We start from the raw sequence: 26798 nt of genomic DNA on the forward strand, positions 1-26798 counted from the left end.
CCAGATTCTTCAGACTACAAATCCCTTCATCTTCAACCACCATGGCCAGCTTCACGCTTTCCTTCGCTCCCTCCTTCAGGGCCTCCAGAAGCACCATCTTTCTCTGTATAGTACCAAAACAAAAACAGCAACAGCAACAGGAACCCACATTTTTAGCCATACACTTATAGCTATCATTTATTGGGTCTCATTACCATAGCAACTGATTGTAGCATCTCTGATAGTGATGTTGCTTGAGGGTAATTATCTGAGAGAGAATTGGATGCAGAAAAATAATGGATGGATGGTCGCCATGTGGTAGGAAATCAGCCTATACTGAGAGACACTCCTTACAATTGAAAAACTCATACTTCTGCTGCCTCTCTCTCTCTTTCTCTCTCTCTGATTTCTGGAACATCTTGTGAGGTTTTTGCTTAGCCTAACCACACCTAAGAGGTGCATACTTTTCACACCTTAACACATGCAGGTCTAAGATTGCCAATCAGCCAGATAAAACATAACTGTACGTCTATCCAACATGTTCCACCACTTTCACTCAGATTAATCTGAATCAAACAAAGATCAACTCAGTTACGTATCACACTATTCCTGAAAGTTGCTCACACTCTGCCTTTTTAGCTAGTGTGGAAGAGAGTTTCATTTTACAGTTTATTTTCAGTGACTGCTCCTCTCTTAGGTGGAAAGTGGATCACATATTTTCTAAATTAATGTTAAAAGTTAGTCAAGCACCAAGGATGCCTTTCTTTGTGCACACATCAAATTCTTAGTAGGAATTTAAAAGGAGGTTTAAAAGCCATAAATACAGGTTGAAATTGTGTACCTTCTTACCTAGGGCTAAGCCTCACTGAACACAAATCGACATACTTCTAAGTAAATATGTACAGGGTTGCGATGTTCAGTAAAAAGAGTAAGAGATGCCTCATACAAAGGTGCTGTGAAAAGAAAGTGAAAGGCAACAAAGTAGATTAGAATGGAATATACAGTTGAAAGACACAACTGGATGGCTAAAGAGAGCCTGCCAGTTTTGATTATAAGCAAATACCAACATTATAAATAACATCATAAAAAATCATGTCTGACCACAGAAGTTTTGCCTTGGAAAATGCGTTTGTGGCCTAAAAGTTGCTGTCGATTGGCCATTTTATATATTGAAAAGAAGCTTTGAAAACTGCACAATATCTAATTTCATTTTTATTATTGACCTGTGTTCCAAAATCTCATTACATTACAAACTTGGAAAAAAGCTGTGTACAGGTTTTAACAGAGACTTATTTGCTTTTAAGGATTATTTATAACCAAATAATTAAGAAATGCATTGATTTGTAAAATAGGCATGATCCTCTTCATAAATCTGATACAAGAAAAGAATGTCCATGAAGAATATTTCATACATAATCACCAAAGAGCAGTTATTTAAAACTGACAGGGAATTTGGAGAAGGAAAAAATAAAGAAAGGGAACACTCTGGCATAGCCTACACCCCAGGTGCCAAGTTAGGAATGCCCTGCTATTAATTTGGGACCTGGCATTTACAAAATAACTTTATAGTTCTTGCTTTGTAATATTGGCATGACAAATAATTGCTGCATATGTCTGCACAGTTCCTTTTCCAACTGTGTGACAGGAAAGCAGTCTTGATGTTGTTAATTAAGGGGTTCTTGTTATAAAACAGTGTGCATTACAAATAACAATAAAGACACATCTTCCACACATGAAAAAGTGTGTTATGAACCCATAAAGAATAATGAATAGAATTTTGCACTCTCAGATTCTCACCTGCTCTTATTTTTTTAAGTTTCTAGCCCTCATGCCCACAGAAAAAGCTTTTAAAATATGTGGGTCATCTGCCTGTCCACGTGACCTCTGTACATGGGATGAGGGGCGAGCGCCATCTTGTTCTTTGCCTCAGGTAGCAAAACAGTTGGAAATAAGGAGGGGAGCCACTCCCTGAAGGCCAATTCACTCATTCCTGATGCAAGAGATGCAGCACATTTACACACAGTTTATGCCAGGCATAGGCAAACTCTGGCCCTCCAGATGTTTGGGACTACAATTCCTATGGGACTACAATTCCTATCATCCCTGACCACTGGTCTTGTTAGCTAGGGATGATGGGAATTGTAGTCCCAAACATCTGGAGGGCCGGAGTTTGCCTATGCCTGGTATATGCCATAATGTGTGAGGCAAAACTGCACATTTTAAGCACATATTTGTAGCTGTAGGTGTTTGCATATGGCCTTATCCCCTTCTTTTCTACCTCCTCTTAAGCAACAGTGAGCCCACCCACTGGGAAGGTAGTGCAGTAGCTCCATCCTACCTAGCAAGCCGCTTCTGGGTCAGGCACTTCATGAACACAAGAGGAATACATGGCATGCCCACCCAACTAATATACACGGTATATATTAGTCCACCTAATATACACAGTAGCTTCAAAATGTATGGAGTGCTATGGGCACCATGTAGAGACTGGGGGAGGTGGGAAGTTTGAGAAAAGGAATGGAGGAATTTGTGTAAAGTTCAACAGGCCTCAGGGACAAGCAGATCAAGTGAGGAGGTGCTTAGGAAGGCCTTGAGGAGCATCACTTCAACATTGCTCCTGGAGGTAGACTTGAATTACTAAGAGGCCAAGGTAGCAGGGAAAATACCTTTCACGTGGCATCCCACAAACAGTATCTTTGAATGCACCATATGAAATGCACAGATGCTGCTCATCAAGTATTAAAAGCAAAACAGTCCTATAGATGCTGTTGCCAGAGGCAGTGTGTGTGTGTGTGTGTGTGTGTGTGTGTGTGTATGTGATGGCTACCCTGCTGAGTCAGTATAGGAAAAGAGTGAGACCCCAATTCTAGTTAATGGTCTGTGTCTCTCATTTCATTTCAAAGTAATGAGAACTCTGCGAGCTGGACAGCTCTCCCCTAATGTGCTGTTGGAAGGACTTTGCTGTAGCGCTGCTAGCCATTTTAGATCACTGATGCATCACTTGTGGCATGTAGTTAGAAGAAGCAGAAAAAGTGAAAGACATTCTGTGATAGGTTTTATAGGTATGGCTGTTACAAGTGTGTACCTGGACATATAAGGTGACACAGTAGATACTATAATAAGAGGCACTCTTCCAGTTAGTCAAAATACAAATGCTGTTACTTGCTTAAATTTACTTACTACGATGGTTGTCAATAACAGACATGCTAACTGCTTAATCTATGGATTTTACAGAGCCTTCCTATACCTCAGTTATGCAGGGGGCAGGCAGATAAACCATCACAATATTGGTGCATAATCCAGTATATCCTTTAACAGGGGTGGGGAACTTTAAGCTCGGGGCCTGAAAATAGTTCTCCATGCATGCCTCTTTATTTCATCCTTGGTTCAATGTTATTTACTTTATTTAGGATGTTTAATTAACAGGCATAAAATTATTCGCATTTCAAGTAGTGGACATGAAACTATCCACAGAAAAGGGGACAATGAAACCATCCAACTTTTATCCATAGATGTGGAAGAACTTTTTTCTAACAAGTGAGCATTGACACTGACCCTTTAATACTGAAAACATGGGGAACTCCATCAAGGAGCCAATCAAGGATCTCACCACTCATCAGCTGCTGATGAGCATGGCTTGTGAGTAATGACCATGTGGGTGAAATTGCAACCCCTGTGGGGCCAAATCAAGCCTCTGAGCCAGAGGTTCGCAATCCTTGCACTACACAAACTTCAGATATAAAGCCTTCTGAGTAGCGGAAGCTTAATGGTCTCGCGTTGGATCTCGTGGTTGAAACAACTAATTAAATTTATCAGTTGTGGCAAAATAAGAGCTAACATCTTCAGCACTTAGCAAGACTAATTTTAATCAGAGAACCTTTATGTAACTGGCTCTTAGGTATTTACCATGAGAGTCGCAGGGGAAGAGTCTAAAGGTGATAATTGAAAGGGATTCTGTGGAAAGATATTACATTATTCCCCAGCGTTTGAGATCTGTTAGACAAACTGTCTCTTTTGAACTGCCATGGAAGTGGGGATTTGGCAATCTGTCTTGATTAATACATGCAAGGTGTTTTTGGTTGTTGTTTTTTTGTCAATATAGATATTTCTGTTTTCTAAACATTTTTAATCAAAGTACTATTGTTCAATCTTTTTTTCATTGATTAAAAGTAATAAATCAAAATAAATATTTGGAGCAAGTGAATACAGTACGAGATGTTGTTTCATCATGAATATAATGTAGAAGGTTTCTGGGTAAATTTTAGAGGCCAGAAAGAAAATTAGTCTTGCAAACATAAGGGGCGGAATTCAGCCAATGAGTCCTGTTAGCAGACGCCTTCTGCAATGGGGCTTTTCCTTCCCTCCCCCCCCTTTATACCTCCTCTACAAATTGCCTCCAGTGTGAGTTAACAGAACTCCCGGAACGGAGAGCGGGATCCTTCTTTCTGGCAAGCCCAAATGCTTGGGAGCCAGTGTGGTGTAGTGGTTAAGAGCGGTAGACTCGTAATCTGGGGAACCGGGTTCGCGTCTCCGCTCCTCCACCTGCAGCTGCTGGGTGACCTTGGGCCAGTAACACTTCTCTGAAGTCTCTCAGCCCCACTCACCTCACAGAGTGCTTGTTGTGGGGGAGGAAGGGAAAGGAGAATGTTAGCCGCTTTGAGACTCCTTAAAGGGAGTGAAAGGCGGGATATCAAATCCAAACTCCTCTTCTTCTTCTTCTTCTTCTTCTTCTTCTTCTTCTTCTTCTTCCTGTGACAGAACAAAAGCCTTAGTGCAACACTGAATTCCTCTGAAAGAGCTTAGCTTTCTTTCACAATTTAGATAATTTTTGGCTCCACCAGTGCTAATTCTGAAGCTACTGGTGGTAACCTTTGCATATAGCTCTTAGCAAAATAAATAGGTAAAAATCCAAATCCTAAATCCTTTTACATAGAAATAAACATAATGTTTTCAGGATCATGGTATACAGTGCTCTGTAAGAATCTGTGGATCAGCTGGCTGTTGACTGCCTGGTGGTGATCAGCCAATCTGTGCAATCTGCACCAGATTATGGATCAATTGGGTATCAGTCTACACCAGTGCAATAACTAGGGCATTCAAATTCCAGTGTAAGGTTGTTGTGTCACTGTATTCTGCACAAGCTCTTGAACAATGTCAGCATAGGTTCTACCCACCCACATCTCACTTCCTGCAGTCCACACACCAAGCTCTCTTCCTGCTTCCTGCTATGTGCCGTAGCAGTAATAGCAGGCATAGCCTAACTACTAGTTATTGTTGATATGACTTGATGTCACAGAGTAACTGTGTTTGGCTTTCTCTCTGTCTAGTACTTATGATCATGTACAATGCAAGCATCATCTTGTAGCAGTTCAAGAGTTGTTATTCATCCCAAACCATTCTGATAGTCAAGGCTATAGCCAATAGTTATGCTATTACACTTTCATGCTGTTTTGCTAAAGTTTTATGCTGATTCTGTGTGCTTTTATGCTGTAGGTACAGACAGTGCTGGGTACTGTAATTGTAATTGTAGTGTATTTGTTTATTTCACTGATTTTTGTAGAAACGGTGCAAAGAAATAGAATAAAGAGCACACTGCAAAGTTGCACTGTCAAACTCAAGGGGACTTAATTCTGGGTACACATGCACAGGGTTGGACTATAATTTGCAGTAGTGACTTTTCATTGGTGTTGTTTACTGCCCCACAGTAGTTACAACTATAGGTTGGGGAAACTAGTTTTGATCAGCAGTCACAATTGAGCACCAGCCACTTTAGATTATATAGTTGAACGTGAATTTTTTGTTCTTATAGCTGAACTATTTTGATTTGGCTAGAATCCCTAAGTCCAGAGGCAAGGATAAGCTAGCAGGAGCAATTCAAGATGAGATTACAGATGCTTCCAAAGGAGCTTTGTAGCAATTGTGTATTATCTCGTTCTAATGTACAAATTCTAAAAATTCTATTTCTGTTATTGTCTCTGGATTTGGGAGCATTACTGCTTGCTGAGGTCTCCAGGGAAGAACAGGCGATAAACTTCAAAAATTAAAAAGAAAGAAGCCCAGCTTTTGTCCTCACCAACTTTGGCGAGGAAAGTAGAATAAACGGAAAAGTGAATTTGGCTGCATTTGCACAGCATACCAAGCCAAGCTATGGTTTAGTATGAATGCGCAAATGTGCTGACTTTCAAGGAGGAGATTGGAGCCATTTTGCTCCTCCATGGGTTTTTTAAGACAACATAGCATAGCAGCTAAACCAAGGTTTGCCTTAATGTCTCATCCACCCATACATTGTTTGTGAACCGTTCCACTGCTTTTTACATGCACACACAATCTAGACTGCCTGAGCAGGGAAGAAGGCAGTAGCCCAAAAGGTGAGCTCAGGGCAGAGGAGGCAGCCAAAAGAGGAGGGTAAAAGAGGAGATGCAGTTCAATAGCACGTGCTTTGCATGTGGAAGATGGAAGGTTCAATTCTTGGTATCTAGAGATAAGGCTGGGAAAGAGTGTTAAGTATAATTGTTTAATTGGCACTGAAATGGAGAGTGCCTGTATATATTGCGGCAAAGGCTTAACAGGGAAATTCCGCTGGAGTATACTTAGAACTCTCTGAGCTCCTTGATGGGTTGATAATAAACTGTTGTTCTCTAGTAGCTTACACGTGAGTGATTAACCTTGCATCACATGAGAGCTATTAAATTGCAAATTTGCCATCTTGGAAGGGTGGTGGCCGAGTCTTTTGTTCTCAGGCTCTGTGGGAGTAAAGATGTGCTCCAGGCAAAATGGAGGCTGTAAGATGAGAAACCTTTGCTTGCAGGTCTGTTTGGAATAAGCTTTTATTTCTAAGAAGGTGAACCTATGCTGGATTTGTACACAGTATTGTATAGAATTATTTGGATGTATCTTTGATGTTTTTGTTCCGTTTTGAATAAAGTTCCGCAAGTAAAGTTTTCAACAATCTAATGGGTCTGGACAGTGTTTCATTCCAAAAGGAGTCAGTTTAATGCATCCGGTTGCTTCAAGCTGCACAATATGAATATCTGCAATAAGGACTGGTGCTTAAAACACTGAAAATCTGCTGCCCCTCAACATCAATGGTAGTAATATAGATGGACTGATGGTTTGTGGGTTACTGATTATGTGTCTGCACTTTCAGTTTTATGCCTCCAAACCCTATTTCGTTGTTTCCCATCCGCAGTAATGGATGGTGCTGGCTGGGACATATTTGTACCATGTGTTGTCCCTACCCCTCAGTTGGACATCCCAGTCCACCATAAATTCTGGAAACCTGAGGCCTGCTGTGAGCGTACATGTATTTTTCCAGAAGTGTAGGTGCACAGTGAACCACCAAGACCTGCCAGTTTCAGTTTATTGCCAGTTTTATTGAGAGAGCAAGAGGACGGGGGATGTTGAAGTTAATGGCAGTGGGGCAAATAATGCAGAAAAGCAATGGTACATGCTACTGACCCAACCAGGCAGTACAGTTGCACCAGTCAGTTCACACTGTAAAGGGCTGCAATGCAACTGTGGTAAATGTTTTCAGCATTTTTGGAGAAGGAGAGGAGGATGGCAGAAACACAGCAATTAAACTGCTCAGAAGGAACATAATGGGGAAACAAGAGCTAGAGTGGAGGTCATCTGTTAAAACTGCTCTGGCTAAACCGTCAGAAAATAAAAGAAGGAACTTATTTTTATCATGCAGCACATTGCCTCTATAATCCCCACAATGTGTTCTCTAAATAGAACACGTTTCAAGAAAGAAAAAAAACCCCATCTGGTTAATATGCTTGTCCAATATTCTACAGACATTGAATATATAAAGCTGGGCGGTCTGGTGAGCCAGTGTCTGAATATGTCATTAGTGCAAACTTGCTTTAAGTGCTTGGGGGGGCTTAGCTCAAACGTCTATATGCAATCCCATTCTTATGTAATGCATAGACGTTCTGCTGACATATGATACCACTTTACCCAAGCTCACCCTCCCAGTCTCTGCGCTGATCAAATGATTCTCACAGTCTCAACACTTCTGTTCATGTGTTCCAAGCAATCTTCCATGGGAACAACAGCTTTTTACAGTAAGCCCCGAGTATATGTGTTAATAATCAGGCTGGCTACATCCATCTGGACATGCTGTAAGTCACAGCTGGCAAAGCAAAATTCACAGCGTGCGTGCTCCATCTTGCTCTTGCATTGACGTGTCCCAACATCGACGGTGTTTTTCATAAGCAGTTCACTGCTTCCTGCTGGAATAGTCATGAATCCATTATTGGAGCTACTGCAGGAGTGGGAACATGAAATGGAACACATTTACATTCTGTTCTTATAACGTACAGAAACTAAATATTGAACAATTTATTGATTATTCTTTCTTTTGCCACAACTTGTACAGCGGTGAGTGTTGATTGTCTGACTGTCCATCAACCGTCCCCTGTTGAACTGTTTTGCAGAGATATATATGGGGGATGGAAAGCACGGAGAGAGGTGAAAACAATAGGATGCATTTGGCAAACCTGCAACCTGCCATGTGAGAGAGATACATCCATCTCAAAACCAACTTTTCCTAGGAATTTAATGGAAAATAGCAAAGTTTTTCCTTTCCTTATGGAGCCAGCTAGGAATACCTTAGTAGCACCAGTAGCTTTTATGCTAAGGCTGTGTGCATACCAAATATTTAAAGCAGATTATTTCCCCTCAAGAATCCTGGGAATTGTAGTTTGATAAGCATGCTGGAAATTTCACTTCTCTGAGGGGTAAGCTATAGCCCCAGGATTTTGCAGGGGAAGTAATGTGCTTAAAGTGTGTTGTAAATGTACATTGTGTGCACAGACTAACACCCACACTCATCTCATAGTGAGGCTGCAATCCTAAACACATAGGTCTACACAATGAGTAAAGCTGCAGTCCTAACGCCATCTAACTAGGAGTAAGCCCCGCTGAATTCAGTAGGACTTACTTCTGAGTAGACATGGTTAGGACCGTGCCGTAAATGTCATTGATCACAGTGAGAAAACATGCATAAGATTGGACTGCCAGTTGAAGCAGGAGAGCACACATTGTTCAAAGAACTAAAAACTCAGAGAAAAGCAGAGATTTGTGAGACACCAGGTGTTGTAGTAAGGGAAGGGCTCTCCATGGTCTTTTAAAAAGTGTGTCACATAAGTATACCTGTGTGGTACTAGAGAGGATTTTTTTTATGACTATATAACACTTTCCAAAATGGTAAAGGCAAGTGTGGTTTTTGTTTTATTATCATTTTTTAAAAAATAAAATACTTTCATCACGCAGGGTGGCTCACAATAACTTTAAAAGAGATGACAAAACCTGTCCAAAATTTAGTGTTTATTATAGAACTTTACGGTGGTACCTCTGGTTACGAACGCTTCAGGTTACGAGCTCCGCTAACCTGGAAGTAGCTCCCGATTGCGAACTTTGCCCCAGGATGCGAATGGAAATCGCACGCCAGAGGCCCCATTAGCGAAAGCACGCCTCAGGATAAGAATGGTTTCAGCTTCAGAACGGACCTCCAGAATGATAACCAGAGGTACCACTGTACTATGCTTTAAGATTGGGTGACAATCTTGCATTTTACTTTTCGGTGCACCTGTTGAAAAATTAGGAAATCCAGGTAAGGTCAGGGAACTCCTCATTCATATTTCTCTGTTTCTCAACACATTTGCTTATTTTCCTTGGTGCCGCCTCTAGACCTCCATGTGACAAATGGCTTGCCAGGGGAGAAGGCATGTCATTCCAGCTTTAGAGAACATACCGTATGCATATCTCAGCAGGCTAACTCCAGTCTGGCACAACCACCCTCCGTTTTCTGATGACTGTAGGGATTCCTCATGCAGGTGTTGGTAGCTGGGTCCTAAGGAGGTCATTTCCCCCATCATGCTGTGCTAGTCTCACTTGGCTTGCAGCTATGTCAGGTATTCCAGATATCTGCTTGTCTTTGGTGCTGAAAGAAATGTGAGACAACAAGGGTACATGTAATTCTGCCCTCTCATTTTCTTGGTAGACATGACTATTTGTAAATCACAGAAAATGCTGAGAATATTCCACAGATTGAGACTGTTTTTAGACCAAGCAAAACACAGCTGATGTTTTGTTTTTGTTTTGTTTTTTAAAAAGAAAAATGTAAATTTTGATGAATGGTTTGATAAATTTAAAACTTGAATACAGTACCATATATATATATATAATCAAGTCAGATGGTATAAATCATCCAGCTGTTGATTGACATCAAAAGCTTTTGAAGACAAGAAATAATTTGTTCATAAAATTAAGGTTCCAGTAGGTCTCTCAAGTATCCAGACTACCACATTAGGAGACCGCTGTTAGATTGAAAGAAGGAACTTGTCTCCAATTATTGCTTCCAGCTACGTAGCAGTTGTGTCCTCCATTGTCATAAGAAGTCTTTACTTAATATAGTTCAGTGATTATCCAACATAAAAGGAGTGTTACACACTACTCCTCTTTAGAACTTACATCTGTATGGTATTAATAAACAAACTGATCAGTCTGTGAGGCTGCACCATTATAAGCAGATCCTTTTTAAGCCTTGGAGATTAAAAAATATATTGGAAACAAATGAACAAAAAAAGAACAGTGCTACATGATTGCATTTATCTTATATTATTTATGCATCATGCCACTCAAACTGAACTAATGCTGAAACAAAATAAAGAAAACACTTCTAAGATTACACTAATTGTATGCATGAAATTGTCAGATGTCAACGAAGGCATTAGCAAACTTTCCACGTGCATGTCAAATCAAGCTGGACAAAATCTGAACTAGAGGACTGTGAAATGCCTTCTTATGAAACTCACATCTTTGAAATTCAAAAACTGCAAAACTCAAAATGTGTTATGGTTGCAGGAGTTAAAGAGACTGAATAAACCAAGGGCACCAAGACCATATGGTAAGGTGATGTGTAACTGGAGGTAAGCAGGAAGGGATGAGCTGCAGGCTGCCTGCCTCAAGCTATGAAACCTTTTATGGGCTCCCACCCCTCACCTCAATTCAGAGCTTTTGTGAAAATGTGTTTCTCTTTATTAAAATAAAATTAAATGGCAGCACTTGCAATGAGTTGGTTGTAGAAGCTCTTGTGAATGGACTTTTCCTTGGTACACCCTGAAACTCTTAAGCTGTGTACGCACACCATACATATAAAGCACACACACACACACATCAAAGAATCATGAGAACTATAGTTTACCCCTCACAGAGCTACAATTCCTGGTGACCTTAACTATAGCTCCTATGATTCTTAGGGAGGGAAAGGAATGTGCTTTAGATGTATGGTGTGAACACAGCCTTACTTGGATACAGCAATGACAGCTCCACAATCATGAGGGGTAGAAATATTTTAATGCACAAAGATTCATACCAGAGTTTTCCCCAGTACCATATCTGCATTCATGGAATCTCAGATAACAAATTGCCTCTTCACAACGCCCTTCTTGTTTTCCATGGATTTTGAACTCCACCCACCCAGGATAATGACTGTGCTATTGTTTACACTGACACGCTAAAAACCAGAGAGGAGTAAAGTCCCGAATAGTTATTGAGTTCCTTTTCCTTGCTTTCAGCTTACTTCTGCATCATGTAAGCACAGCAGAAAGAAAATCCAGGGATGAGGTGATCTTGGAACAAAGGCCAGTGTTACCCCAAATGTTTTCCAAAGAGTCAAAGCCACTTATAGAGAAGTAATCATAACTGGAAAAACAATATTGGAATGCTAAACCCTACTTCCTTTTCACTGATTCCCATTCCAAATTGTACCCCTATTCCCGAATGGCTTTTCTGCCCACAATAATCAAATGCATGCTTCCCTTGTACAGTGGTATCTCGGGTTACAAACACCTCAGGTTACAAACACTTCAGGTTACAGACTCCGCTAACCCGGAAGTAGTACCTTGGGTTAAGAACTTTACCTCAGGATGAGAACAAAAATTGCGCAGCGGCAGAGCAGCAGTGGGAGGCCCCATTAGCTAAAGTGGTACCTCAGGTTAAGAACAGTTTCGGCTTAAGAACAGACCTCTGGAACGAATTAAGTTCGTAACCAGAGGTACTACTGTAGTTTCTTCTCCTGTCCTCCTACTCTTCCCTGGCAACAGAGCAATGTTGTAACTGTCCTTCAGGAAAGTCTACTTTGTAAGCCAGCCAGTTGTGAAAATCGAAAAGGGCATGGCTTCAGTTAAGCAGAGGCTAGGCTGTGGGTGCTGTTTATTGAGCATTCATTCTGATTTGTTTGTGGCAGAGGGTGGTGAGTAGATGACCTTGCATCAAACCCAAGTATTACCCCACACTTTCCATTCTCCCATCACTTTCTGTATCACAAAATGTCTGATATTTTGGGGAAGTGGGGTTTGTGGTGCAAGAGCTCCCGATCAATTATAATTTCACCACCTGAATATGCTGACTGAATCTCACCTGAAGATAGGGACAGTCTGGAAATCCCCTTTCTGTGCAGAGTTCTACCAGTCAAATTCTCTTACCCTGCCTAAAGGCCTCTGCAGTGGCTGGAGTTTGTTTTCCATACGATGTGGTTCAATTCCTCCTGAGCCTGCTGTCAGTTTTCATATAGCACAATGGCAGTGAATCATCTGCAGTGTGTTTGAAATGCAAATTCTAACCTGGCATTGCTGTGACTTGCTCAGTGAATCACCCTGTCTTATAATTACCCAATGCAAATTTGAATGCAGGGCAATGAGTTCTTCTCTTAGGACCAAGGCAGCAGTTCAATCAGGGATGCACAGATGTAAATGAGGTCTAAATTTAGTTAAAGGTCCCAGGGGTAGCCCTTGTGTTGCTTCTGCTGGTTTTATACCCTGCATCGTTCCACTTCTTTGTGTTTAATTACACACACACACACACACTCACACACACACACACACACACACACACCTGCCTTTTGGAAGCCAATTTGCCTTTTAAAAAAATGACATGTAAAAATGACAACAATTTCAAAGCAACCATTATTTTTAAAAGAGGATTGGCCCGGCCTGCCTACTTCTGCTTCCAGCTCCACCCACCACTGGCATGTGGTCCTCAAAAGATGGCACAGAACATAGGTGGCCCTTGAGATGACAAAGGGTCCCCACGCCTGACATGGCAGGTTATCTTCCAATACATGAGTAAAGTTAACCAGCAAAAGAAATCCATAGAAAGAAATACCAAATGAAAACATACCCACTGGGTGAAAACCAACAAAATACAATACTCTATGTACTTAAGTGTCCCTTTGACACCTAAATCATGGGCAGTGGTCACATCAAAATGCTCTTGACATTTTCATGAGCGGTGATCTGTTTTCTCTTGAATTTCAGGAAATGTTTATCCTTGGATTTCAGAGAGATAAAAACAAGGTTCCTGTTCACTTGGACTTCACATTAAACTTAGTGCTTTCTCTCATGATCCCAAAGAACCTCAGAGGTGTTCTGGATGCCTTTTGCAAAGTAATAACCAATGCACTTCACACGCCTCTCTAATCAGAATGAAGGAATCATCCTCTTGAAAGGTTCCCCCAGGGTACTTGTATGATGAAGACATGTCTGCATGCACACACATATCTATACCGCTACTTTATTTTTAGATTGTGTTTATAGTGGAAGGTTCAAAAACCTAGAGGCTGAGGGCTTGAAAAAAGTACTGTATGTCCAAGCTATCATGTGCAAGGTCCACAGAGGTTGAAAAATAAGCATCAGGATCAATCAAATGCACACAGGTGAACTAGATAGAAATAGGGAATGATCGCAGTATGATAATGCATCCTGTTATAATAGATGTTTTACTTTCTGCTGTTAGCAAAACGCAAAACATATTTAGGCTGGAGAATTACCAGTCTGCTTTGCTACTTCATTTCTTCCAATTGGGCAGTTTCAAATACTTTCGTAACGTTCAGTGCTTGTCAGATGGAAATGTGGCAAGGCTTGTTTTCTATTATGTGAAAGAGTATCTTCATAATGGACCACAGAAGAAGCACTAGTCGTGTTCATAAATCAAAGCTAGTCACATTCGTAGGGGTCCTGGAGCTCTGCATTTGAAATGTACGGGACAGAGGACTGAGAGTTTACTACTCATAAATCGTAGAGCAGCAGATGGCATAGCTGTGGGCTAGGGATGTTAATTCAGAAGCAGGGATTTTAACTGTTCCACATTCATTTTATTCATTGTGGCTCACCATGCCTGGTTTAATACCAGAGCCATAAAGAATTGTAGGATTGCAAAGGTATAGAGTTCAACTGCGCTTCAGATGGCCAAAGTTTGCATTCTGAGGAATTGCTCCATTTCCAAAGTGGTGGTCCGAAGACTAGAAGTCAATTTTCCCCTTTAAGGTTTGGCTTAGTCTACACTATAGTTGCACTAAAAAGGTAAAGGTAAAGGACCCCTGACAGTTAAGTCCGGTCACAAAGGACTCTGGGGTTGCAGCACACATCTTGCTTTACAGGCCAAGGGAGCTGACATTTGTCCGCAGACAGTTTTTCTGGGTCATGTGGCCAGCATGACTAAGCCACTCCTGGCAAAACCAGAGCAGTCCATGGAAACCCCATTTACCTTCCCGCCGGAACGGTACCTATTTACCTACTTGCACTTTGACGTGTTTTCGAACTGCTAGGTTGGCAGGAGCAAGGACCGAGCAATGGGAGCTTACCCTGTTGTGGGGATTCGAACCGCCGACCTTCCTATCAGCAAGCCCAAGGCTCAGTGGTTTACACCACAATGCTGCAATAAAGGCTTACTGGATAAGAGAACTGCGAATTTGAGCAATGTGAGCTCATCTTCCAAGAGAGAGTCAGAAGAACAAATGCACTCCCCCCAAAAATCCTCTCAAGAGCACAAGGTAACAATTTAACATGAAATGTTCATGCTGACTATGTCTCATTGCTGAGGCAGTCTTATAGACCAGTTGACCATCCATATAATTGCTAGAGAACAATTCCTATGAGAGGAGCACCTTTACTAAAACATCCCTAATGGAGTAATCAATATAAACCATGGAGGAGTCAGTGGACTGGAAGAAATCATTGTATTTTCCTCAGTGCCCTAAGGCACGACTCTCCAAATGCAGAGGTAGTAATCTCTGAATGCCAGATGGTGAGAAGAATAATGGACTATTGCTTTCACGTGGTGCTGATTTGCTTCCAAGAGGCAACTGGTTGGCCACTATTTGATACAGAACGTTGGACTGGTTCAGGGGTGGCCATGCTGCTCACCAGATGTTGTTGGACACCAGCTACCATCAGCACCAGCCAATATGGCAAATCGTCAGGGAAGATGGGAGTTGTAGGCCAGCAACATCTGGAAATGCTTGATTTTGTTTATTTGTAGCGGTTGCAAAATGCTGGAAGAATTCTAAAGATCTATCAAAAGAAGCATGGTGTAAGGAAGTATGAAAATTGACAGTATTGGCAGCAATAATTACCTACTAAGTATAAAAAGTGATGGTCTTTATGCCTTGATTATTTCAGCTTGCATTACACAGTCACCCCTTACAGTGCCATATCTTAGATATGACCCTGCAATTGGCTCAATGAGGAAGCTCAGTCAAGCCTTGGAGACTAATGGAGCAGAAATGCCTTAAGCAACAGACAACCTATCGATTCCCTCATGCATCTTTATAATGATTGTCTGTCATAAGTTATCAATATAATGAGCCCCTAAATGCCTTTCCTTTGACTTTACTGTCACAGGTCACCAAGGGTTACAGATGACCTTTCACAAAGGAGATGTCACGAAAGATTGGTAAATTGCTGCATGCAAGGCTTCTTGTTTCCCCTAAAAGGGTTTAGATTTGTCACCATTCCAGTCTGAATATGCAGGTCAGGAAAATGAGCTGTCCCCTTTTAGGGAAATATAAAGAAACAACTTCAATTTACACTGTACCCCTGGATTCTGATCAGTGTCGGATCCTAATTGAAAGGACCCTCTTGAGACTTTGGAAGCAGAATGGCAGGAAGGAGCTGTCCGACCCCAGGTCTATAATGAAGTAAAAATCCATGGCTAATAATAATAATAATAATAATAATAATAATAATAATAATAATAATACTTTATTTATACCCCACCCTTCCCGGTTCAAAAACCGGGCTCAGGGCAGCTAACAACAAATTTAAAACACTTTAATACGCTGTATTTTACAGCATAAAATACAGTATAACAATATGAATAACAATAAAATTCAAAAATCAAAAATCAATTAGATAATCCCCAGGGCTAGCTGGCTGAATTGGTCCTACTTGGGTCAGTGAGGAGGCCAGGGGAGAATTAGCTGTGGGGTCTCAGAGCGGGTGATCTTCATAAAAGGGGAGGGGGAGGGAAGAAAAGGGGAAAGGAAGGGAAAAGATCAGGCTGAATTCAAATTAAAGGCCAGGCGGGAGAGCTCTGTCTTACAGGCCTGACGGAAGGAGGTTAAATCCTGAATGCATGACATTTCCCTTCCTGTTCTATTAAGTTAGCTCACTAATTAAAATATGGTACCTTCCTTTTCAGCATGTGTAAGTCAATTCCCAAACATCACTTAAAATACAGCAACAATCAAAATCTACTTGGAGAGCAACAGATCAGAAGAATAATAGCAGCACCAACAGTCAGCACAATTGAAACCCAGTTGAGACAATAAAACTGTGCCGGAGTTTTCTCGGAAGAGAAAGGAATTGTTCACTTAAAATAAAAAGACTTCAGAGGCCCTAAAAGCACGAGCACACAACTGTGCTGTTCATAATTTCCACCTACCAGACACACCACTATATTTGAAAGGGAAGGCATTATTACAGCTATTATAGATCTCATTTTGTATAACCTGAGAGGTGAATAAATTGCACAACCCTAGAAGCCTTTTCTGTAAATGACAAAAGCATGTGGCAGTGCCCCTTTTCGGCCCAGTGCTACCAGCTGCATCATGCACGTGCTGTAATCCATTTTGTATACTAACCCTGCCTATTTCTACTGGAAACAGGGAATGAATGTGTCTGAAGACATCCGGTGCGTCTTTTACAGCCATATAGCCATAGATATTGCTTTATTGCTCAATGAATATTTATCAATATTGCAGTTAGTTATATCCCACTTTGGAGGATACAAATCTTTCCATGGCAGCTTAAAAGTAACATTAAAATACTCGTTGGTGCTGTTTTTTTTCTCTAAAAAAACCCCACAATAAATATCAACATATAAAAAGACTTGATGGTGGGTAGAGTGGCCATGTGACCTACTTAACAGAGGATAGTTTCTGTTCCATGGGTTATCTGGTCCAAAGAGAAAGAATCATACGAAAGGTGAGCAGCGGCCTTGAAGTTGCCCACCAGCAGTTAATTCCTAGGCAGCAGACTGAGAAGGCACACAGGCCATCGAGCTAGAGTCTTTCCCACAATGGTGAGATGTATTTCTACATTTTTATGCCAATTTGTGTCCTCTTTTTTGGTGGTGCCACAGAACATTGGTGGCATAAGAGCTTGCTGTGGGTGGAGGGCAGGGAGAGAGAGCAGATAGCCCAGCTAGTGCAGTGCCTGAAATAATAATAATAATACCCCACCCATCTGGCTGGGCTACCCCGGCCACTTTAGGTGGCTTATAACACATATAAAAACATAATAAAATGTCAGACACTAAAAACTTCCCAATACAGGGCTGCCTTCTAAAGATGCCTTCAAAAAGTGTAGTTCTTTATCTCCTTCGCATCTGATGGGAGGGCATTCCACAGGGTGGGCGCCACTGCCGAGAAGGCCCTCTGTCTTGTTCCCTATAACTTCTTGTAGAGGTGGACCTCAGTGTCCCTGCCTCCATCGCTCTTCTTGGGCCCTTCCCACAGGACAGTTTTATTAGATGGCCCTGTGTGAGAGGGAGCAGGCGCTAAGGTCTTCTGTCACTAGGATCCTTCCTGTTATTGGAACAAAATGGCTATCTACCTAGTAGAGAGCTTTGCACTAATGAGAGTTATCTATGAATAAGCGCAGGTGGAAATATTGTAGGAAGAAGGTTATCGCCATGGTAACTACTTAAAACTACTTGAAATGCCCATGCATTATCTCATGCATGAAAGTGAGTTGTCTGGGGGCACAGCAAATGACATTTTAATAAGCACCAGTATAAGTGTGTCCACTGAGTATAATATAGTTTTGAGATATGGCTTGTATTGCATTGCAATACAGGATGTATTAACAGATCAAACAGGATTTCCCAATTGTAACTTCTAGTTGGCCAGATCTGAAACTTCGAGATCAGCAACCTATTCCTACTTTTTCTGAAGAAAGTGCTGTGTAGGCAAGATTGATGGCAGGCAAATCAATGGTGTCCCTGTGTGGTTTCCTGTGATTTTCTTCTGATTTTCCTGCATCCTATATATCTCTTCATTTCCCCAGTTTTGCTCCCCATGCGGAACCTGTCCACCTTTTGCTGACATCACTACCTTAGGCCTCACTTTCCTTGTCCTGCTTCCAGTCTATCTAAACTCTGAGTGGCTTTTGCACACTCAGACATACATTATTACACCCCTAGCTCCAGTCTGCCCATTTGAGGAAGCCCTGTGTTTATCTGATCTCATTCCAAAAATGCTGCACTGGGAGAAAGCAATCTTAGACCTCTTTTTTCACCTCAGATCTCACACTCTAAAGCCTTAAATTATATTCCTTGCCATTGTGGGGACCATCCCATTTCACAGAAGCTGCTTTCACCTTGCTTAACTCTGCCAGGAAAGGTAGCATTTTAAAATGACTCACTGTGACTAAAGACAAACAATAATTTGAAAGAAAGATGAAAGTAGTTTGAGTGAGACATCTCTCCCCCCCTCTCAAATTTCTTTTGTCCCACAACCTGTTTGCCAGAGGTGAAACTGTGCACAGCCCCAACAGCGAGTCTCTTGTAACTTTTCAGTTTTTTGAAAAGCTATTGTCATTCTCCAGACTTACACATTTCAAGATTCAGAACCAGTCCACACGGACTCATTTCTGTGAAAGTGAAAGACATCCAATGGTGGCAGAGAGACTTCAATAAAAGAACATTGGCTTGAAAGGGAAAACAATGGAAAAGTGCATGGCCCAGAAATGCAAATTTTAAAACTATCGAAATTTGATGTATCCCATGGCATTTCACAAGGATTTGGCAAATGTGGAGAAAGCATTTAAAACATCAAATGTCTATTTATCTTTTGCTCTTCTGCCTTCATCTGTTGTACATGAGAGCATTTCCACTCTCCGTTTTATACTGTGGGAGTCACACAGTACAAACACCAGTTCTGCAAAGGTTTGCAAAGGCTCTGTGGGGAAACATTTGGTAATTAAAATGGAAAGATATACAGCACCAAAGATGTGCACAGTATGAATACACAGCAGAAGCCTCTGATAGGAAAGTCATTTTTTTCTGCTGGAACAATTATGCCACAATCAAAGCTTTGCTACAAATGAAACTGCAATTCCCTAATTGCAAATCTGAAACAATTAGTGACTTTCACTTTACTGCAGGAAAAATGGACTTCAGCATAAATGCTAAGGCAGGAAAACAGAGCAGCTCATTGAGAAAGAAATAACATTGCCAAGTCTCACATAGCCATTTCACACACACCCACCCACCCAGGAAATGTGACCTGAGCCATTCAGATTAGAGAAGCTGGTTGTCAGCCAGGAATATAGCTCAGTTCTTATAGGTGGACATCTTCCATTGTTGTGTATAGCGGGGGTGTGGGAGTGGGAAGACTCTGGACTGTTTCTTCCTTAGCCAACAATGGGAACCTCACATGTACAAAGCGCTTGGGAAGACAATCTATAAAACATAGTCCATTTCTCCTTTTGGAACTCAACAATTTATGCTTGCCAAGCCAAATTTTCAGCAAAGGATGCCCAGGGTTTGCACATAAGCCATCACCAATGAATGAAGCATTGCCAGCATCATCTCATCTCACCTTGTCTTTCAAAGCAGGCACTACAGGCATTTGTTCTCTTCAACAGACTCTTCAAGTGCTATTGCCTGATAGGAGGGAATTTTGCATGGTCTCCCACCCCAGGCCATCCTTCGCATGTGAGTGAAACATCTTTATGCTGGAATTTGAGAGGACCCCTCAGTAAAGCAAAGGCAACAATGTTGTTTTCCAGCCCTTCATATCACAGATAGTTCCTAAGAGTTGTGTGGTCGGTGATAATAAAGGGTCAAATGGTTTCCTCTGGGCAGGCCAATCCTCTCAATATAAAAGATACTTTATGATGAGCATACAGTATTCCCATAAATTATGTGATCTAGCCATATTTTACTGCGCCTGTGCATCGTGGGTGGGAAACATTGCGTGTGAATAAATCTGGGATTTATTCAATGCATTTGCCTCCATCTGGAATCACTATTCCATTTGTATTATGTTCCAGAAGATGCCAGCTAGCTGATCACCATCACTTACTCAATTGTATTCACACCTCTTCAATTGTGAATCTTTGTTACTAGTCTGTGTTATTCTTGCAATTTTGCTTCTCTTCCTCTGAGACAAATGTTTCTTAAAGCATTTTTGCCCACTTTGGAATAATTTATGAGTAGTTTCCTTCCCTCAAAAAAAATTCCCTGCATGTTCTTATTTAAATGATAATTGGAGAATGCTTGCAATGTTGATGACACTGAAAAACCATTTTTTAAAAAACCAATAATTTTTTAATCTGTGCAAGTATGCCTCTAATTTGGGGAAAACCCAAACTATCTCCCACATGGATATTTACTGAAGTTCCAGTTACTGATGCGAATTTTTTGTGAAAATTCATTTATGAGTGTCGCAGTTCCCATAGATAAAGTCTCACCACTGGGTTTACAAACCCAGAACTAATGTATTATTCTTTCATCTCTCTCTTGCCCTCCTCATAGACTGTCCCCTTTCTGTCTTCACTACCTCCCATTCCTCAGTCTGGTGTGTATTATTTTCTCTATCCATATTTGTTCCCACTTCTGTAGCAGGGCCCTGGGACATTTCCCCAATGCTCTTTTGCCCCACCTTTTATGCAGGACAAAGTTATAGGTATAGAAATACTGACACCATACTTAAATCAAATTGTTCCTAATATATTTTTTGAATCGTTGTTCATTTGTTGTTCAGTTGACAAGTTCTGAGTCACTTTGGACACAATTTTGTGGGGAAATGGCATAGAAGTTAACACATGATGAAGAAGATGTCCAAAGGAGGGCATCAACCAAGATGATGAAAATCATGGAAACCAAGTCTCATAAAACCATTGGCTGAAAGGGCTAAGTATGTTTACCCTGGAGAAGAGAAGATTAAGGAGAGGCATGATAGTAGTCCTCAAATACCTGAATGGCTGTAATGTAGATGATCTTATTGTTCTCTGTTGCTCCAGAGAGCAGAGTTAGACCCAATGGGTGGCAACGGCAGGAAAGCCAATTTTAGCTAAACATGAGAAACTTCCTAACAGTGGGGCCTTTTTGACAGTGGGGCAGAATGCACTGAAAAGTGGTAGGTTCTCCTCTCTTGGATGTGTTTCAGCAAAGGGTAGGCATGCATCTGTTAGAGATGCTCTAGCTGAATCTTGCACTGTAGACCCAGTATTCAGCAAGGGCTTAGGTACATTCAAAGCACATTCTTTCTCTCAAAGAATTATGGGCACGGTAGTTCAGCCCCCACAGGGTTATGGTTCCCACCAACCCTTAACAAACAGGGGAAATGTGCTTCAAATGTCCTTTAAGGGAACAGCGTATACCCTCACAACTCCATAATTCTATAGAGGTACTGTCATCTGTTCTTCATCTGTTTGAGGGTTAAGCTCCGGCTCTGAAAACAGATGCTGAGGTTAAGCCCTGGAGAGCACAGCCATAAATTAAGCTTAGAAATATATTTGTCTCTCTCAGCATGAGATGTTCAACAATGTTAGATCACCCCCCACAGCATCCCTGACCCTGCTACCTGTAGCCAAACTATAAATGGATTTGGTTTGATTTCCTAGCTCTCATGTGGAAGACGATTAGCATCTAGATCAGTAACTATTATCCTGCCATAACAATAAAATGCTGCCTTATAATGCCTTGCTTCCTATCTCCTCAGTTACAGCCACCTGTTCTTTTGGTAGGGGGGTTATACCCACCTGTGATTTGTTATCCACAATGAAAATCTCATTGATGCTCAACTGCGCAACACAGACTGATGGTGTACTCACAGTAGTAAACAAATGCAGTTGAACTGTAGGAGGCTGAACTGGGAGAGAACTCATTTAACATCAGAATTGATAGCCTACAACCTGTATAAGGTAGGATCTAGTAATCTAATAGAACTGCTGTTGAATGAAGTTCCTTGTGTAAATGGATCTCAGAAAGAAAAAGAAAAAGACTTCAGGAGAGAGTTGAGATTAATAAACTTTCTGAATAAATATCCGCTCCTGCTTTTACGTTTATCCCCGGCTGATCAGTCTAGATAGAGTAAAGAAATGTAATTAGCAGCCTGAGATAATAATGACCTTTCATTACCTTGCCTCTCTAAGCAAGGCCATAGAGGATGTATTCAGACATAATTAGAACAGCACAACCCCCTGAGTTCCAGAGAAGCTTAATCTAGTCTTCTTCCCAGGATGCACTTGGCATTCTGCGCTTCAACATAAAATCCACATTTGGTGCCCATATAGAAGCCAAACTCATGCAATTGGTACAGCAGCTACAGATCGTGGGGGCGGCTTGATTCAAATCATTTATCCCAAGGACAGCGTTTGAGCAGATGGTAAGAAATTGTGTGGCAACCAGAATGATGGCAAGCTCCACTGTCAGAGCCAAATTGCTGGGGGTGTCATGCAGGGAGAGCGTTGTTGCTCTCTGAATCTGCTTGTGGGCTTCCTGGTGGCTGGCTGGCTGGCTACTGTGAGAACAGGATGCTCGACTACATGGGCCTTTGGACTGAACATGCAGGACTTTTCTTATGTTTTTCATTGATATAATGCAAACTAAAATAAAGGGGGTTATAGGTTCAAAGGGTGCAAAAAGGATAGGCACACAGGAGCTGGACTTACTGCTGGCTCCAGGCTTGGAAGAAACTTTAGGCAATATGGCCTCTGGGCCACTCCTCCTCCTTGCTGATGTCACCTCTACCCCTTTGCTTGTCTTCTCCCTTTGTACTTTCTCCACACAGCCAGGAGAAGGCAAGCAGAGGTTGTTCCTCCTCCTTCTTGCTCCTCTCACTGTTCACTTGCTTAGAGGAGGTGCACAGCGACAGCAATGAGGAGGAACTGCCAGGCTGAAGAGCACCAGCAGTTGACGGCAGGCCTCCTGCTGGGGTGAGAGCAAAGGAAGCTGCCAGAGATGCCAGCCTCTGTTGCTAGCCATGGCCAGACTTCCTAGCTCCTTGCAGTCCCCCTGTAGCTTCTGGGAATCCAACAAGTTGCTTACAGCATGAAAGTCTCTTCTCCCACATATTGCATGATGCAGACCTGATTTCTACTAAAACTGGGACAGTTGAAGAATCGGACATCTTCAGGTGTGGAGAGATAGGATCAATGGCAATCCTCACAGCTCCCTACATCATCTTGCCATGTTGTGCAAGGGCTTTGTCCTTTCCCCCTTTCGTAAGTAAGGAACAAAGCTCTGCAAGAGCACAACATGGCAAGGTGATCTCTGACCCCACTTCACACAGCAGGAAGGCTGCAGTCAAAGGAGCCCAATGTCGCTTCCGTTTGCTGCCCCCCCCTTCAGACATAAAGAAGCAGATGCTGGCAATCACAGTGAGGTGACTCTTGGCATTCATTGGCATCTTCCTGAGTTTGGGGGTGGAGAGCATGCACAAACATTATCTGAGATTGTTGGCCTTCCTGTATAAATGGCAACATGCAGCAAGTCTCAACGTTTACTGCAATGTACACATCTGCTCAATGTTCAGCGTGGGTGAGTGAGTGGGTGCGTCAATGCAGATCGCTACATTGCACACACGCTGCACAATTTTAAATCAAGATGAAGCTCTGGAGAGAAGCCCTAGATCCCCTCTGGGCAAAGTTCATGTTTCATCATCACTACAGAAACAGGAGAAACCAGAGTCCTGAGGCTGCTCCACAACAACCCAGATTTTGCACATGGCAGCCCTTTCCTCTGCTAACCCCTCCAGACACAAAGCGGCCTCCAAGGCTTACAACTCTGGAAATTCCCTCCTGTTCCCCTTCCTCTTTGCTGAGAGTGCTGGAGGAGTTGTCATTTCAAAATGGCACCACACCTCTGTTTACTTCTGCCTGCCAACTTGATATGTTAAGTGACGCTTTCCAGAAATTTGTCAACATTGAAAGGGATGGGTGTTAAGAAGACATGCTTGCAAAATCACGGGAACGGCAGGGAACACCAGCAGGGAATGGCACAGTTTAATGGTCATGCTTCTAAGCTCTTTCATGCAAGCGCGCGTGTGCACACACACACACTGCAATGAAGACCCCAAAACAATATTATGGGTATATTATGTTTTATAAGGCAATCACAAAAGGGGGTATGTGCAAGCATGGGGACTGGCTTGCCACCCCAGTCCTGACACAGTGCCATCCAAGTATCTATCATAGCTATCCAGCCATAAAGGCCAGCTGAGGGCAATGAGTTTTCAGCCTCCATTGACTCTAGCTGCTGTTCAATAAAGTCTTCCCCATCCCACAACCTCTTGAGCTGGCTGGCAAAAAAAGAGGTGGGGGGTGAGCATGCCTTCACCCTGCAGGTGACTTGAGGTGCTCACCAAACCTAGCCAGTGGAGGCTGGTCCACCAGGGTGAATGCCACCCGCTCCTGCCCACTTTTTCTTTTTACAAGCAGCCCAAGTGATGGAACCACCCATCAATTTCCTTCTTGCTAGTGTCAGTATTGCTCTCATAGAACTTAGTCGGCAGGAGGATTGGGATGAAACTTTTGTCTGTCATTGGCTCTGGCTCCAGATGCACTCCCTGTCGATCTCTCTGCCTTCTGCCCTGCAAGACCCAATGGGCACCAGGCACCACCGGTGATGTCCTTTGCCAAGAACGCTCAGGTGCTGTTGTAAGAATATTCTTACTGCTCCTCCATTATAGAATTTCCAGGTGGGCAGAATGAGAGAGTGAATGGGAGAGGCTTTGGTGGAGACTTATGGACATTTTCTGATGATCTGCTTAGATATGTACAGGTTGAGCAGGTATGAGGAAAGCACATGTGTCAGCAGTCCTAGTTCCAATGCAGCATCAGCTATCCTGGAAACCAAAACCAGCTTGCCAGCTAAACTGCATCTCTAAATTCTTCTGCTTTCAACTTCTTTGCATACATCACCATCAAAAACAGTTCTCATGCCTTTTTCTAACCTACTACATACTACAGAATGTGAAAAACTGTGTTCACCCACAATTTCTCAACTCTTTAATATTTAGGAGTCCTAATGATTGACCATTCACAGACATTACAATTTCCCCTTTTGTACTTGTTTTGTTTTTTCTTATGAAAATCAGGTTCCCCACTTGCACAGGTTGGAGCACTTTCTGCTAAGCCACTACTGGATACAATTTCTATATTTATTAAATTCAAAATAGGCCCAGCAGGATATAAATTGCTCCCCCTATACACATTGCAACAAAAACTTCCCAATAGTGTGCAAACTACACTGGGAGGGAGGAGAACTTATTTTCAGATATTTATATATAAATTATTACCCTCTCTATATATGTGCATTTGTATGCTACGTTTCTTCCAAGGAGATCAAGTTGACTTAGTTTCTCCTCCTGCTGCCAGTTTTAGGTAGGTTGGACTGAGAAATGGTGACCATGATGTCTCCTTGGCAGAAGCCCTATTCAAGCATTTCCGTAGGTGTAATGCTCTCTCCCCACTCCCCATGTAGTTCCAATTTCATGAAGGGAAAAGAGCAGGGGTTAGCCCCACCCCTCTGTGGTGTCACCATCAAGGGCTTTATTGCTCTCTACGTTGGGGTCTGAACTTCTCCAATGAAACACAAGAGTTTATAAAGTTGTCTTATGCCAAGTCAGAAAGTGGCTTTCCAAGATTTCAGGCAGGAGACATTCCTCAACTACCTGGAGATGTTGGAGATTGAACCATGGACCTTCTGAGCACAAAGTGAGTGCACTGCCACTGAGCTACAGCCTTTCCTCACTGAACTATGGTCTTCCTTGCTTGAGTCTGTCTCAGCTCCCCACATGATTTAGAACTCTGAAGCATTAGGAGGAACATCTGAATAGGACAATTGGGTGATTTCACCTGTATCTCTTGTTTGTTTTTTAAACAAAATTTAGTGAAGCTTCTGTTGATGAAGTGATAAAACCAGGTTTGGTTGGGTTTCAGAAATGGGGGGGGGGAGAGACTGTGATATCAAAGCAAGAGGAAGCAGGGCAACAGCCATGGTGAGAGGCATGAACAAGGGGCATGATCAATAGGGTGTTAAATGAGGTATTAATTTTCTCAGGAACAGAGTGTGAAGTGAAAATTTATACTCCAGGCATGGGTCAATAGCAATTTGTCTAGTCAACTGTCAAAAGCAACAATTGCCTGCAGAAGACCAAACAAGGAAGATTGTGCAAAGAGGAAGAGGACTGGGTTTTTCTTCGTTTCCAAATAGTTCATGTCCTACATATAATTGACCTGTGTGTTCAGGCAAGCTGCCAAAAATTATTTGTGGACTTTGGTGGACTTATTTGCAAGGTCAACATTAGGACAGGTCATGCAACAAAGAACAAAGCTACACTTACCATTCACTTTATTTCAACGTGAAAATCACTTGAATCACTGTGCTGGTCTGGATATACCCTATTCAATGTGATGTGTGGAATTTTCTTAACCTTTCTGGTGATGCTTTCCCTCCAAGTCACTTCAGAATAGGTGTCTTCCAGTGGTGACATAGCTGGCCTGGCTGGCTAATAAAGTGTA

The 26798-nt window shown here is 42.0% G+C and overlaps 1 long non-coding RNA gene across 1 annotated transcript; it reads right to left on the reverse strand.

The window, feature by feature from the left end:
* Window positions 1-7386: 7386 nt before the first annotated feature.
* On the reverse strand, window positions 7387-12602 carry LOC309366212. Its single transcript, XR_014166578.1, has 3 exons — window positions 12471-12602; window positions 9737-9925; window positions 7387-8245 (listed from the first exon to the last, which is right to left on the reverse strand). It is a non-coding gene; the product is annotated as an uncharacterized lncRNA (long non-coding RNA).
* Window positions 12603-26798: the final 14196 nt, after the last annotated feature.

The sequence above is a fragment of the Podarcis melisellensis genome, assembly GCF_964234715.1.
Source record: "Podarcis melisellensis genome assembly, chromosome: 3".
Classification (NCBI taxonomy): Eukaryota; Metazoa; Chordata; class Lepidosauria; order Squamata; family Lacertidae; genus Podarcis; species Podarcis melisellensis.